We start from the raw sequence: 16,554 nt of genomic DNA, 5'->3' as shown, positions 1-16,554 counted from the left end.
TAGTAACGTTACAACTTTAATTATTGTTTAAAAGTCAGCAGGTTCGAGGGTAACGAAACGATTTGTCCGATTCTTCTTCGGTTCTTCAAATTATTGCAGCGCGCAGGATTGGTACCGAAAAAGGTATAATTAGGGTAGAGTCCTAACGCGGCGCAGTGCAGAAGCGAATGTCTTGTAGACAAATTGCTTGGTACGAATGGTGTAAACGAAAATAATAATGTTTGCTATCCTTTTTGCCATACTTTTTGTTGAGTGGGTTGAATGATCTAGAAGTGTGATGAGTGAGTATGGTGTCATCGGAAGTGGTGAGTTGAACTGTTCCATTAGGATGCGCCAGTTTTATCGAGTAGATGAGGTGGATCCTTAACTCATTTAAACACATATGAATTTCACCTTCACATACAAACGAAGTAATGAGTGGAATATCGAATTTGCCTGTTCCAGAAATCGATTTTTTTTTATTCAATTTATAAATAAATGTTTTGTTTTGTTAACCAAATTCGCATAATTAACCCATTTCTGTGTATTTAAATACCCACGCCACAGTGTTCACGCGAAGAATAATCTAAATCATAGAGGAAATGTAAAGTACTATACACTCCTTATAAGACAGGACAATATTTCCATTTTCAAAGTCAAAGTTGAGATATTTTCAAAAACCAGAAAATTATTTATAATTTCAACACCCGCACTATTTCACAATTGCAGTTTCACTTGCATCTACTTCGTAACACAGTTGATTGTGATCGAGACATGACGAACAGCCCATCAACAGGTTGTCACATACAAATATATAAAATTTCAGGTGCACTTTGAACTCTTATTAGCCCAATGGGTATTTTATAACCCATCGCATATCTCAGGTATGCAGAAAGTTACAAACCTGAAATTTCGCAGAGCAACTTCTATGATCTACATAAACTCAAAACAAAAAAATAAAATCAAAGTTATTAACCCTCAACAAGACCCTCGGGTCTGGCCAGGCATATTTTGTTTTTAAATGTTATTTAAATATATTTAGAGTGTAGCAAACCACTTGCGCTTCCAGGTAGCTTCCTAGAATTTTATTGTCTATAGAATTCAGAAACAAAATTCAAGGATATAGTATCGAAAAGGACGAAAAAAGGATATTATAATATTACACCTTAGTGCACTAATGGTGCTTGGCTAGATCCCATATATTTTGTATGAAAATATATGAACTTTGGTAAGTTTCTATCACTTCGCCATTTGATTTATCTGTTTTCATGTTCGTTACATGTCCAAATTGGTTTTTATGTTTATCTAGGTCAAATACTTTAGCCGCTAGAGCGTTTTAAAGGTTAAGAAAAATGTAATTTTCTCAAAATGTTACAATTTTTGTGAACGCTATTTCCACGCCCCTGGTAGAGATAGAGGGGAGGTTGAGGAGGTTTTTTTTTCCTGAAAGCCCCAGGGGTGAACTTTTGATCCCCCCCGGCCCCATACCCCCCCAACTGTAGTGAAACAAAAGGGGGAAAATTTTCGCCTATAGCCACGCCCCGGTGGGGCCGAATTATACATTTCCTGAAAGCTCTTTAAATTACCTAACCGGTGCAATTTATTTGACCCACCTAGGTCAAATACTTTAGCCGCTAGAGCGTTTTAAAAGGTTACAAAAAATGTAATTTTTCTGAAAATGTTACATTTTTTGTGAACGCTATTGCCATGCCAAGCGTGAACAAATCAGTCAATTTGATTTCAACCAAATCGAGAGGTAAGAAATTTCAAAAATGTATCTATATTGTACATATATGAGTGTAAATATAACACGTATTTTCATACAAATGTATGTAAACACCACTTGGCCTAGCCAAGCACCATTGGTCTCGACTAAGTGTATCAGACCGTTGGTCTCGAACAGGGTTAAACCAGTTGGTGCTTGGAATCGCTGAAAACTGCAAAGCCGAAAATTTCGCAAAAGGCACCCCTCTCTTCCAGCTGTAAAAATGAAATTACGAATACCGGTCTGATTACTGTGTGAAATGCTCATATACAAGGTGCGTTCCAAAGTAAACAGGACTTAAAAGAAACAGAACAAATGGTTTTTCGGCAAAATGCCGGTGCAAGCCTTTTGAATGGCCTCAACGTCTGCATAACGCTTGCCTTTTATGGAAAAATGCATTTTTCCGAAAAGGAAAAAGTCGCACGGTGCCATACTCGTATCAGGTGAATACGGGGAGTGGTTAATGGTTAAAATGTGATTTTCGGTGCGTAACCTTTCGTAAGCCCAAATGTTCGGTCAAAATGCGATAAATCGATGTTTTGGAGATGTTCAATTCCATTTCCGTGAATTTCAATGATGATTTCGGCTGATTTTTGATGAATTCACGCACAGTTCCGATGGAATTTCCGGTGATCACGGATTTTGATTGGCCCGCATGTTGATCGTCATTTATGTCTTCACGACTACTTTGAAAACGTTTAAACCACTCGTGCACTCTGCTACGGGATAGGCAATCATTGCCATAAACTTGCTTCATCAATTGAAACGTTTCGGTAAAAGTTTTACCAATTTTTCGCACCGATAACACAAGCATATTCACACTTAAAACGCAATATCTTCACTTCTAATTGATGAAATGCCATGAAATTCTCACGGACAATCGATAAAGATAGCATATTCTAACGCACTAGTCGACATATAGATGGCGCCACCAGGGGGGCTAGATTACTTTAAAACGCACCTTGTATTTTTACATAACTTTGCTACTCTTTAGACACAAACAGAAAAAAGTTGTACTCAATAATAATAAATATTTAGCCAATAGATTTTAAAAAGAGATAAAATAAAAATTGAAAAGTTATAAATGAAACTTAACACTTAAATCGATAGCCACTACGTTACTATAGAAATAATCTGGCATGCCTACCAAACACTACGTTCCGAAAATGCGTATACATTTTGTTATAACATTGTCATGCATTTAACATTCAATGCGCTCTCTATGCAATGTCAGCCTCTATTAGTTAACAAAATAATTTCGATATGGGCTTTTTTTCCTAAAGAATAGTCTGCATCTTTCGGTCATTTGGAAACGTCCTTTTGGAAAAAATCGTAAAAGCTTTGCCAGCAAAACTCTGACTGTAGCACTAATATAGCACTTATTTTAGTTAGAGAAAATTTAAATTTTTGAAAAATAAAATATTTACATCAGTTGAAAACACTTCACTTCCTGCAAACAGCAGTTTCAATGATAACAATTAATGAAATCATGCGTTTCTAGAACACACCTAACTGTAACTGTTTCCAAAATACTTATCTTGTTATGTTATCAGAATTTGGGAATACTAATTTTTTAAATTTCCCCAATCGATGACGATTGAGCAGACGTTCCATTACCCGACCATGAAGAAGTTCGAATAGCAATTGCCCGCCTGAAGAACAACAATGCGGTAGGGGCCGACGGATTGCCGGCCGAGCTATTCAAACACGGCGGCGAAGAACTGATAAGGAGCATGCATCAGCTTCTTTGTAAAATATGGTCGGACGAAAGCATGCCCAACGATTGGATTTAAGTGTGCTATGCCCAATCCATAAAAAAGGAGACCCCACAATCTGCGCCAACTACCGTGGGATTAGCCTCCTCAACATCGCATATAAGGTTCTATCGAGCGTATTGTGTGAAAGATTAAAGCCCACCGTCAACAAACTGATTGGACCTTATCAGTGGGGCTTTAGACCTGGCAAATCAACAACCGACCAGATATTCACCATGCGCCAAATCTTGGAAAAGACCCGTGAAAGGAGAATCGACACACACCACCTCTTCGTCGATTTCAAAGCTGCTTTCGACAGCACGAAAAGGTGCTGCCTTTATGCCGCGATGTCTGAATTTGGTATCCCCGCAAAACTAATACGGCTGTGTAAGCTGACGTTGAGCAACACCAAAAGCTTCGTCAGAATCGGGAAGGACCTCTCCGAGTCGTTCGATACCAAGCGAGGTTTCAGACAAGGAGATTCTCTATCGTGCGACTTTTTCAACCTGCTTCTGGGGAAAATAGTTCGAGCCGCAGAACTAAATAGAGAAGGTACCATCTTCTATAAGAGTGTACAGCTGCAACCGCATCGGCCTCAACACCCGCGCCGTTAGTTCTGTTTTCTCCAGGCTGGACAAGGAAGCAAAAGAAATGGGTCTGGCAGTGAACGAGGGCAAGACGAAATATCTCTTGTCATCAAACAAACAGTCGTCGCACTCGCGACTTGGCTCTCACGTCACTGTTGACAGTCATAACTTTGAAGTTGTAGATAATTTCGTCTATTTAGGTATAAACACCACCAACAATGTCAGACTTGAAATCCAACGCATTATTACTCTTGCCAACAGGTGTTACTTCGGACTGAGTAGGCAATTGAGAAGCAAAGTCCTCTCTCGACAAACAAAAACCAAACTCTATAAGTCACTCATAATTCCCGTCCTGCTATATGGTGCAGAGTCTTGGACGATGTCAACAAGGGATGAGTCGACGTTGCGAGTTTTCGAGAGAAAAGTTCTGCGAAAGATTTATGGTCCTTTGCGCGTTAGCCACGGCGAATACCGCATTCGATGGAACGATGAGCTGTACGAGATATACGACGACATCGACATAGTTCAGCGAATTAAAAGATAGCGGCTACGCTGGCTAGGTCATGTTGTCCGAATGGACGAAAACACTCCAGCTCTAAAAGTATTCGACGCAGTATCCGCCGGGGGAAGAAGAGAAAGAGGAAGACCTCCACTCCGTTGGAAGGACCAAGTGGAGAAGGACCTGGCTTCGCTTGGAATATCCAATTGGCGCCACGTAGCGAAAAGAAGAAACGACTGGCGCACTGTTGTTAACTCGGCTATAATCGCGTAAGCGGTGTCTACGCCAATTAAGAAGAAGAAGAATTTTTTAATTTATCTAAACATTTTTAACTCTAAACCTTAGTATACAGCTGATAAGTTGCCTGAATTTATTTATTTATTTTAATACGATCTGTAAATAAATTTACAGACATACTAGAAAAAAAGTAGTGTTGCTATAGCGGTATGCAAGTCAACATTTTGCGATGTGTGGTTGTAGCAGTTTATTAGGTGTTGCAAGGTCAGGATATCATTGCAGTTCATGCAGTGGTGGTGATTCTTTTGAAAGTAGATATCCATGCGTTAGCTCTGTATGGCCGAGTTTAAGTCTCATCAAAACAAGTTGTTAGTGTTTCGTCTTAAAATTCAATTTGCTGACTTGTTGTTGAGATAACGAATAGCCCTGACAGACGACAGCGCTAATATGCATTAGCAGGATTAATTTACATTTACTTGCACATTTGACCCATGTTAATGCAAGTTAGTAATGCACAAAAATTTCGTGCATTTAGCTCAATTTACTAAATATCTGCCGCTTTGTTTGTATTTACAGCTTCAGAGGTAAACAGTTTTTATATTGCTAATTAAATTATGTGCAAGTATATCAACAAAAACAAATTTTAATATTTTTAGATCGCAGAAAATAAACAACGCACAGTTTGCTATCCATTTTTCCAATATTCTTAACTTTTTGGCAAACTTTTATTTCACTTTTTTTTGTAAATAAATAAACAAATTTCACTATCAGCTGTCTAAATGCACAAGTCTGCCATCTGTCACCATAAAATTGCAATGGGCATTAGCGTTGCTTAAGGCGCATTAATTTTGGTCGTCTGTCAGGGTTATAATGCATAGTTTTACAATGAGCATTAATTTTGTTTTCATAAGACACGTTGTTTTTTAATGAAGTTTGCGAGGCGAGGCAAAAGTCCTTTTTGATTAGTTCTTTAGATTCTGTTGTAATAGCAAAAGTGTTTTCAACTTTCTTTGAACCATCACAGTACCAAATTAGCCAGTTCTTTTGCTTCCATTTTTGCACTTTCTCAGCATGTAGTTGCCTTAAAGAAAATGGGTTCGAGCTATTTTTGGTAAAACCACTGGAGATGAAAAGAGATTCTGCAGATTTCCAGGGAGGACTAAATACTTTGTAAGTTTTTAGTTTCAAAAAATCTATATCTATCTTCTTAACCATTTTGAAGATTTCCGTGATTGTGGAATTAACTTTTAGGTATCTTTTCCAGTGAGCTAGAGCCTTGAAGTCTATGTACAGGATGTTATCTGAGTTTTGTATGCAGTTATATATTTTATTCCCAGGTAATTTAAAAATGCATGCAGTGAAAATATTTTTTGAGAGGTCATCTGCATATAACTAGTGGGATAAGTTATTAATTTTTTCCATTAAAGCATTTAAATTTAAATGCGATTAGAAATAACGTCACCGATAAGGGAGAAGACTGTGGTACTCCGTTTTCTAATTTTTTCAAGTTTGATTTATATCCGTTTACGTTGACCATAAATGTTTCATTTGATAAAAAAAAAAAGCTTTTGTATAGTTGTAGATTTTTTGACCAACTTTCCACTGATCAAGTTGATTAGAGTATAGAGTGAACACCTATACGATCAAAGGCTTTTGTAAAATCAACACTTATAACAGAGCAGTGATTTCGAGTTGATAAATTACTAACCAGAAAGTGGTATAGGTAGATTATGCCTATTATATTGCCTCTACCATGACTGGCCTAGGTTTAAAAGCAGTTTGTTTTCTCCTTATCAGATTGTCTTGAAATAAAAATAATTGTATTCGTTTTGATATTATTTTTTCCAACAGTTTGCTTAAACATGATAAAAGAGAGATAGGACGGTTATTTTTTGTATTCATCTTTCTTATTCATATTTTTTGGAATACAAATGACGTTCGATTTTTTCCAAGAGTGGGGAAACACACTAGTTTAAATTATATAAATTAATTAAACGACTTTTTAGTACCAGAGGCGCATTTTTAATCATTGCATAGGTGATTCTGTCCGGTCCAGGACAATTATCTTTAGTATTTTTAAGGTTATTTTCCAGTTCAAACAGTGTAATTTCTTCTTCAAGACTACTAGCAGACTTTGAAATTTTATTCACCTTGCTTACCGATTTGAGGACGCGATTTTTTTCAGAAATGTATTCACTTGAAAACTGTTCATCTGCAGAAGCCGATGCAAAATAAGTGGCAAATATTTCTGCAGTTTGGAGCACATCTGTTGCAATTCCAGTAGAAGATTTAAGTGAGTGAATGTAACAAGAGGGGGGATTGTCCATAAAAGCTCTTACTGTATGTATAAGCCGTAAATTGTTCACTGAGTTTAACAATTTTGTGTACCATAAATAATCATGTAATAATACAAACACTTAAGCTGATGGCTTAACCGGTAGTGCTATATATATATACATTGTAATTGTAATTTAATTACCTTTTCAATTTAAAAAAAAATATATATATATATATACAAACACACCAAAGTAGCGAAAAATTAAACAATTGCATATGATCAGTGGCTGGTTATTACGCAGCAATTATGTTCGCACTAACCGCCATACATAAAAAGGACGCTAGTGCTTACGATCGGTATACAACTCTTTCTATATACACCACAAACAAATACATCTTACCTTCGAACTTCAACTAGTAAACATGTCACTATTTTCCATATAGCAGTCTTTTGTTCATCCTGGATACTCACTTCTTGAAATCAGTCAAAAAAGTCATTATGAAAGCTGAAAGTGAAGTTTTAATATTTTTTCGTAATAAATACGCACTTCAGAATATTACCTAGGTCTTATAAATGTTTATGCAGGTATGAATTCACGGAGAAACAAATTAAAAACAAGTATGGAAGATCTAAGTTTGGGTGTTACCGAACCTTTTATACTATCGCAATTTGCAAGGGTCACAATAGTTTCAGATTTTGGCAAAAATATATATTAAACAATGTTGAGAAAGAATTCAAAACTCGTTTTTGAAATCCGATATATGTATATTAAAATTAATCTGATTGACTCATATAAGATATACAAATGTTATGTAAACTCAGCGAAAGAAGATGAATAAGGAAAATGTCAACAAAATAATCGGAAGTCATTATATATTCCTATGAAGTCTACGCCACGATTAATATACAACACTAGACTATATGATTTTAAAGAAATCTATTTTATGTCATTAAAATATCACATACACATTTAGGGAATCCAGTGTTATACCTTATTTTTATACGGTCTTATTATTTCCAGAAAAATATGCCCTCGAACTTTCTTTAAGATACTTTATAACCGATACTCTCGGTAAAAAGTCAGTCATAGGTATTGCGGTTTACATATTCGGTATCCAGGAACTTAAAAATTATAGTCTGCTTCCGACTATTTTTGGACGGAATTCAACTTGCCTTGTCATCCTAGCCATTTATATATATATCGTATTATGCAAAAGTTTTCCATTCAAGGACTGCATTTAGATAAATGAGTTTGTATAGCGACTAAACGCTATGGTAGCCCGATCTAAGCATCCATGTAAAATTTCGAAGATATTTCGTTATATAAAAAGTTTTATATATGGTATTTGGACATGATTTTGATCGAACAGTTTGTATCTACGTATAGAGTGGTCTCATATTTATAGAGAAAAGGTGGCGTAAAAAATTTCAGATTGATATCTCAAAAAAGAAGGGACTAGTACGTGTATATACAGGCAGACAGACAGGACATGGCTAAATCGACTCAGCTCCGAAGTTTCCTTCTGGGTGTTTCAAACTTAATATACCATGTTTAGGGTATAGAAATGGTAAAGTAGGAAACTAAAGCGAATATTTTAACCTATTAATTAATAACAAATAATATTTATGTAGTATGTGGTATGTGTGTAAATTGTTAAGATTTGAATATTATTTAACCGTTTCATTCTTCAAACCAATAAAATAAAAGCCAACATTTGCGTGACAGAAGTAGAATTTTGTGAATTTAGTGGCAATCTTCGTAAAGTGAATTTTCAATAAAAGTGAAAATATTTGGCAAGGTACAATCGTTACTCCAAATTGTGGTCGTGAAATGAAATTTTCGGTACTCTCTACGGTACCTACCCTAACGGTGAGGCTGCAGAGCGTAAGTAACCAAGTTGACTGCAGCGTGGGGAAGCGAAGCGTACATCGGTTGAATAATGCAGATAAGTAATATGTTGTACACATTTAAAATTATAAAATGATTTGAGAAGCCTTGTATTGTTTTTGCTTAAAACCAGTTTTTAAAAAGAATAAGTAATATCAAGAGAGTGTTAATGGCGAAATACTGTTAATGAAAATTACTTGCCGAAATTTTAAAATTTAAATTGTAACGCTAAAGTTTAAAGCCCTACGGCCTTACCTACACTAAATCGTAAATTTTCATTTATTTATATTCAGAGGTATTGTGGAATCTGATAGTTGTCGGAATCAGAATTGAAACCGATCAAAAAAAAAACAGTAGGTGTCATGAATTCAGATATTATTGGTTTGATATTCGAAACTGAATTTGTATCGATTTTGGGTGTCACGGAAACCAATTTTATCGGTTTTGCTGTCAGAAACAAATCAAGAAGATAGTCGCACACATATTTGAAATGTAAGTTAAGAAATCAAGTTCTTTTATTGTTACGAATTAATTTATCTTTATTTCTATAGGAGAAAACATAAGAATAAAACACGAAATATCCGAATTATTGAGTTTTGGAAAAAATGCGCATATTTAAGGGGAGAGTCTGCTTTAGAGACTTAAAAAAAACGATTTTTTTAAGGTTTTTTTTGGGAGAGAAAGATTGATTAAAGCGAAATTCTAGAGTTTATAGTTTTATATTTAAACATCATTCGCAATTTTTTTATACGAAATCTTTTACATTTTGCCTTTGGGAAGCAATTGCCAGATGCTTTTCGCATGTGAATATATGCCGGGCAAGATGCAGGTCCCGATTTCCATCGGAAACAAAAAATTCAAAGAGATTCATATTTTTTAATAACTTGTGTTCAAGTTAAAATAGGAAAATTAAAAAAAAATAATAGAAAATTTTAAAATTAAAAAAAGTGGTTTTTGACTAAAAAAAATTTCCTTTAACATATGTTCAAACTTAACTTTTCTTAGTTTTTTTTTAGTTTAAATAAAAGTTAATTTAATGCCAAAGATAATAAACTTTGCCCCAATTCCATACGACGTTTAGTTTTTTTCTATCCTGCCCGCCAATTAAGAAAAATAGTAAAACTGAAAAACCGAGGAATCGCGGGTCAAAGTTTTCGCTTTCTGCCCAAGCGCTCATATATCTGCTAGACGCTCGGTCACAATTTCCCTTCTAGCTTCGACAATATTTCGAATTCCCAACTATAACTTTGGGGAAATATTTTATTTTATATTTAGATAATTTTTAAGAGAGAAGAGAAAAAAAATTCAATTTTTTGAAGCTTTTAAAGCAGTCTCTTCCTTAAATTTACAAAACGTAATAAACGTAATTTAACTCCCAAATGCGTCTTTATTCATTCGATAAATGTTATCTCTTAAAATCTTTCTTTAATTCGGAACTCATTAAAACCTTTAATAGGATTGCTTCCAAATGTATTCATTTGCAGGTTTTGTCACATTAGTAAACAGCTGATTTGAATATTGGTATTGCGTATGTTCGAAAAGACGAAAATCCAATCAGATTCTGTGACACCATTGAAAATCAGAATTGGTTTGAAATTCTGACAGCTAAGCAATTCTGTCTTGGATTCCACAACACCACCTGATTATTATTTATTGTAGAACCATGCAAAAGGCTAATATTATCAAAGAAAACTTAAATAAATGGTTCAGTGGACCAACTTGATATATGCAAGAAAAAAAGCCAGGGAAATACTTTCAGTTGTTTACCAAACTTCAATATTCATGCGATTAATTACAATCATACTCGTTATTTTATTAAATTAATAGAGGACCCGTGCACGTTTTACTGTGTCTGATACATATTTAATACTACTAATACTATCTATATGATTTCTATTATTAAGACTATGACTATTAGTATATTATATATTATATATAATTAGAAGATATAGCATTTTTGGTGAACCAATCATTTTCAAATGATTCTTTCATGAATTTTGATAAAATGTTTATGAATTAAAATATAATTTTTGTATTTATGATTTGTATTGAATTTTAACATAAAGAGATAATTAGTATCCTACGTCCTTACCCTGGTTCTAAGCTACCTCCCCACCAATTTTCAGCCAAATCGGTTGATCCTATTTTATATATCAAAAATATTATAACCTAGACTTATTACATTTAATTTTTTCGTAGACTCACTTCGTTTCCTTATTACATGTTCCTGCATTTCCGTGACATTCATATCAAAATCAACATAATTGACTCAAATTATATATACACTAAAAATTTTTAATTAACAAACTTTGGTTTTAAAAATTAAATTTCTTAAAATTGGAATTTTATATTTAAGTTTAAATCCAAAATTATCTTAATCAAACAATTTATTTATGGTTATATTTAATTCAGATTTCGGTATTACAAATTTAATTTTTAATTTCTAATTCCAATTAAAAAATTTAATTTGTATTCCGATGTTCCAGTTACAAATTGAATTACAAGAGCTGCGGAAATTCTCGTAAAATTTTTTCATTTCCAATATATACGTTAACTTTGCTAAAATAAATATTAACGATATATACGTTATAAAACCAACTGAAAGTGTGAAATTCGCCGTTGTCCTGCGTGAAATTATGTGTTTTGAAATGAAAAGAAAGTTAAATTTATCATTTAATTCTTGTTTTTTTTTCAATGTAACGCAACTAGATAAACAACATTTTTTGGTTTCTGTTCCGGTATACAGAAAAGATGGTTGACGGCCGTGTGAAAAACATAGCATTTCCAAATTTATGCCTCACACTATGCGACTATCTTTAAGTCCTGTTGATTGTCATCTCAAATGCAATTTACACTGGAAACGAAATACGTTTGAACTGAAATGGGAAATCGTTAGAACTCAGAGGAATTTGTAGAATCAAGCATTCTGCCCCTTTGTATTCGATAGCTGCGTCCCAATCAGTCAGGTTCCATTACACAGTTTCGGCGCCTGAAGATTGTGGAACATAATAACGACAGATCCAACTTTGAGACGCAAATGATGCGGTGGCATACCAAGCCTATTCAAAGAATTTAGAAATTCCACGATCGATCAATTTGTATGAGCGCAAGTCTCCCGGAATTTGACTTTGAATCTTCCAGTTTTAGTCAACAACATCAGTATTTTTGGCAGCTAACATTGCGCGTGCACTTAAGGAATTGTAGTTACGATAATTTGTCCAATGTCCGAATATTCGTGATGAGTTCATCTTTGGTGAATTGGTAAAGGGAAGATGGAATTGATATCAAACCACCGGAAGTATCAACCGGAATTTGCCCATTTCCAATTCTTAGCGAATACGATGTAAAATGTCTTCGGCAATGTCATTTTTGTTCGTATTCCATAATTGACGCTAATTTGATGGCTGATGATCGCGAAAAGTGAAACGAACGCGAACTTCATTCCAGTGATTATCATGTTCCAGCAATTGTAATTGTAATTGTATGTATAATATCAAGGTATTTCCGAATAGAGCAAGTTCTCGCAAACGGTTCACTGACGAAAGTTGAGAAAAAAACTCGAAAATATTAATATTGTTGCTGGGGGTGTTTTCTCTGTCTGTACTGTATTCGCTGTGTTGAAATAGACTATTTGGTCATTCTCCAAATTAACTGCGAGACGCACAACAGTCGCAAAACGTTCATGAATCGCAAAAGTAAATATCATACAAAGCGCTTTATTGCAGTTCACGTATCGACCGTATCGTTCAAGATCAGTAACCGCCATGTTGCTTCCTTTGGTGGCGTATTTACACACGTATTTTATCGATTACACCAAACTGCAATCGCAACATTGACATGACTTTTGAATGTGAATTAGACAACAGTGGCGAATATGGAATGATCCATATGTTGTCGACTTCGATGTGTTGTTAACTTCGATATTCACGCCTCTAAATTGAATGCTAAATGTTCTGCCATTGGCATCTGGTGAGCGACGTTGATACATTGGATATCCATCATTTCTAGTTTGTGTTTCCGACATTTATTGTCAGACATACAAATCGAAGTGGTATTGTGATGTCCGTAAGGTACATGAACCATATTGGTTTCGTATAATTCTGCTTCTATCTCTGGATCAGGAATTTCCGCAGAAATGATTTCATCAATTTGATTTGGTGTAACCACCATCCACCATCCAAAGAAGAATATGTGCGTGCGGCAAATCTCTCTTTTGCCACTCAACACAGTACATCCAGCATCTAACAGCACCACATATACGTTGCTTTAAGATAAAGTTTACAAAACATCGCAACTGTTGTTTGAAAAGTTGTCCTCTGACATCGTGACGATCGCTTGCTGATTGCCCGCGATCCATAATTCCGCACGTTTATCACCGCATCCTGGAAGTACTTCTTGCCTTGCCTTGCCTTGGGCTGTCATACGTTGCTTTGTAACAAAGTTCAATCTGCAATGGGCCTCTTTGTGTGAAACTCACATACAGTTTTCACTGAATAATTTTCAATAATTTTTTTTTTGAATAGCCGGAATAAAAAAGCAAGCTACCGAAATTGAACGATTCAAATAATTTACAAATCAAAATATTGAAATACAAAACAAACCAAAATTGAAAAAAAATTTGTACTTTTTGGAATTATCCAATTTTCCGGCTTTTCTTCATGAAAAGTATAAGGTATTTTGATTTCTAAACCTTGCTTGATCCACAACGAACAACCTCTGAAAATTTCATCAAGATTGGTTCAGCCGTTCTTTTAGCGTTACGAACAAACAAACATTCATTCGTTTATATGGGAAAAAGGAAAGGGCTGTTTTTAGGGGGTTTCCGGCAATTATTCGAATTTTTTCCGTAAAAACCATCCTTGAACCTGAACGAACATATTAAAAAAAAATATCAAATTTGGTTCAGTCGTATGAAAGTTATGAGCGTACAGTTAGTACAGTTTGGCGATTCATTTTTATTTATATAGATTTGGGGACTAGTGGTAGCATCAAATCGATTGTATTCATTTTTAGCAGCCCGACTCATTAATATATTACAAAATGAATGGCTTTATAATTATGATATGAGAAGTAGGTTTGGTTATAGTCCGATTTCTCCAATTTCGAAACGTACAAATGTACGGATAACGTGGTGCACCAAATTTGGTTGAAATTATTAGAGTAGATCTGGAAAAATAGGAATACACTTAAAGATGGGCGGTACCAAGCCCATAGTGCAATTTTGAAAGCAGCTCTTCTGAGATCCTTCTATTGGGTAGTCGGTAGTATTTTCGTATTTTGTCAATAGATTTTGTTGCAGTCATATATCTCCATTGCTACTTATCACATTGTGCCCTAACATATAGTGTTGGAAAGGTGAGATTTTAAGCCTCATTTAACTAAAAAATAAAATTCGGGGAAGTTGAAAAAAATTATTGCTGTTCAAAAATGAATGAAAATAATGAAGGAATTAGCTATATTTTAAAATTTTTGTATAGAATGCCACGCAAGCCAACAATGAAATTTTTGAATTTTACGGAGACAATACTGTATCACAACAATGGTTCGCTCCCTTCCGTTCTGGAAATTTCGATGTGAAAGATGCACCTTGCTCTGATCGACCTTTCGTTGAAACAGTCGACGAAATTATGGAAAAGATTGAACAGGACCGTCAAACGACCGTGTGGAGGATCACACAATCTGAGACAATTAACGTGGGATACGCCCCATTAATATCGCATATAAGCTATTATCGAGCGTAGTGTGTGAAAGACTGAAGACCATCGTCAACAAACTGGTTGGATCTGATCCGTGTGGCTTTCCGGCTTTTCTTCATGAAAAGTATAAGGTATTTTTATTTCTAAACCTTGCTTGATCCACAACGAACAACCTCTGAAAATTTCATCAAGATTGGTTCAGCCGTTCTTTTAGCGTTACGAACAAACAAACATTCATTCGTTTATATGGGAAAAGGGAAAGGGCTGTTTTTAGGGGGTTTCCGGCAATTATTCGAATTTTTTCCGTAAAAACCATCCTTGAACCTGAACGAACATATTAAAAAAAAAATATCAAATTTGGTTCAGTCGTATGAAAGTTATGAGCGTACAGTTAGTACAGTTTGGCGATTCATTTTTATTTATATAGATTTGGGGACTAGTGGTAGCATCAAATCGATTGTATTCATTTTTAGCAGCCCGACTCATTAATATATTACAAAATGAATGGCTTTATAATTATGATATGAGAAGTAGGTGTGGTTATAGTCCGATTTCTCCAATTTCGAAACGTACAAATGTACGGATAACGTGGTGCACCAAATTTGGTTGAAATTATTAGAGTAGATCTGGAAAAATAGGAATACACTTAAAGATGGGCGGTACCAAGCCCATAGTGCAATTTTGAAAGCAGCTCTTCTGAGATCCTTCTATTGGGTAGTCGGTAGTATTTTCGTATTTTGTCAATAGATTTTGTTGCAGTCATATATCTCCATTGCTACTTATCACATTGTGCCCTAACATATAGTGTTGGAAAGGTGAGATTTTAAGCCTCATTTAACTAAAAAATAAAATTCGGGGAAGTTGAAAAAAATTATAGCTGTTCAAAAATGAATGAAAATAATGAAGGAATTAGCTATATTTTAAAATTTTTGTATAGAATGCCACGCAAGCCAACAATGAAATTTTTGAATTTTACGGAGACAATACTGTATCACAACAATGGTTCGCTCCCTTCCGTTCTGGAAATTTCGATGTGAAAGATGCACCTTGCTCTGATCGACCTTTCGTTGAAACAGTCGACGAAATTATGGAAAAGATTGAACAGGACCGTCAAACGACCGTGTGGAGGATCACACAATCTGAGACAATTAACGTGGGATACGCCCCATTAATATCGCATATAAGCTATTATCGAGCGTAGTGTGTGAAAGACTGAAGACCATCGTCAACAAACTGGTTGGATCTGATCCGTGTGGCTTTAGACCTAGAAAATCTACTATCGGCCTATTGCTGTAAAAAATAATACCAGCTGCAGAGCTAAAGGTACAATATTCTATGACTGTGCAGCTACTGGCGAACTTCGATGATATTGATATGAATGGCCTCAACAACCTCGCCGTTAGTTCCGCTTTATTCAGACTAGAGAAGGAAGCGAAATGTATGTGTGACGAAATATCTCCCGTTATCAAAAAAATAGTCAGTGCATTAGCGCTTGGAAAACACGTCACTGTTGACAGTCACAACTTTGAAGTCGTATATTATCTTGGAACCAGCATTAACAAGATCAGCCTCTAACTCCAACACAGAATAACCCTTGCCAACAGGTGCCACTTTGGACTGAGTAGGCAATTGAGAAGTAAAGTTCTCATGCGACGAACAAAGAATAAACTCTACAAGTCCCTCATTATTCGCGTCCTGCTATATGGTGCAGACAAGGACGATGAAATTTCGATGACAGGAAATCCAGAGATTGGTATCGGTTATTATGTAATGAATTGGTTCTAGCAATTTCGATCTTGAGGGTGCACCTCGTCCTGGAAGGACTTTTGAAGCCAAATTGTTGAATGACAACTGAAGGGACTGCTTAAAGA

At 35.2% G+C, this 16,554-nt stretch overlaps 1 protein-coding gene across 6 annotated transcripts in view; it reads right to left on the bottom strand.

The window, feature by feature from the left end:
- Positions 1-16,554, bottom strand: part of LOC126765275 (cAMP-dependent protein kinase catalytic subunit 1) — a 79,415-nt gene that overhangs the window by 33,767 nt on the left and 29,094 nt on the right. The window contains exon 2 of one of the 6 annotated variants that reach the window (XM_050482984.1): positions 7,500-7,604. The exons of the other annotated variants lie outside the window; for them this stretch is intronic. The gene's annotated coding sequence lies outside the window, so the exon portion shown is untranslated. The remainder of the gene's footprint in view (positions 1-7,499; positions 7,605-16,554) is intronic. 6 annotated transcript variants of the gene reach the window in all.

Source organism: Bactrocera neohumeralis, unplaced genomic scaffold (assembly GCF_024586455.1).
Source record: "Bactrocera neohumeralis isolate Rockhampton unplaced genomic scaffold, APGP_CSIRO_Bneo_wtdbg2-racon-allhic-juicebox.fasta_v2 cluster10, whole genome shotgun sequence".
Classification (NCBI taxonomy): Eukaryota; Metazoa; Arthropoda; class Insecta; order Diptera; family Tephritidae; genus Bactrocera; species Bactrocera neohumeralis.
The sequence above is the reverse complement of the archived record's forward strand: the minus strand, read 5'-3'. Positions and strand labels throughout refer to the sequence as shown.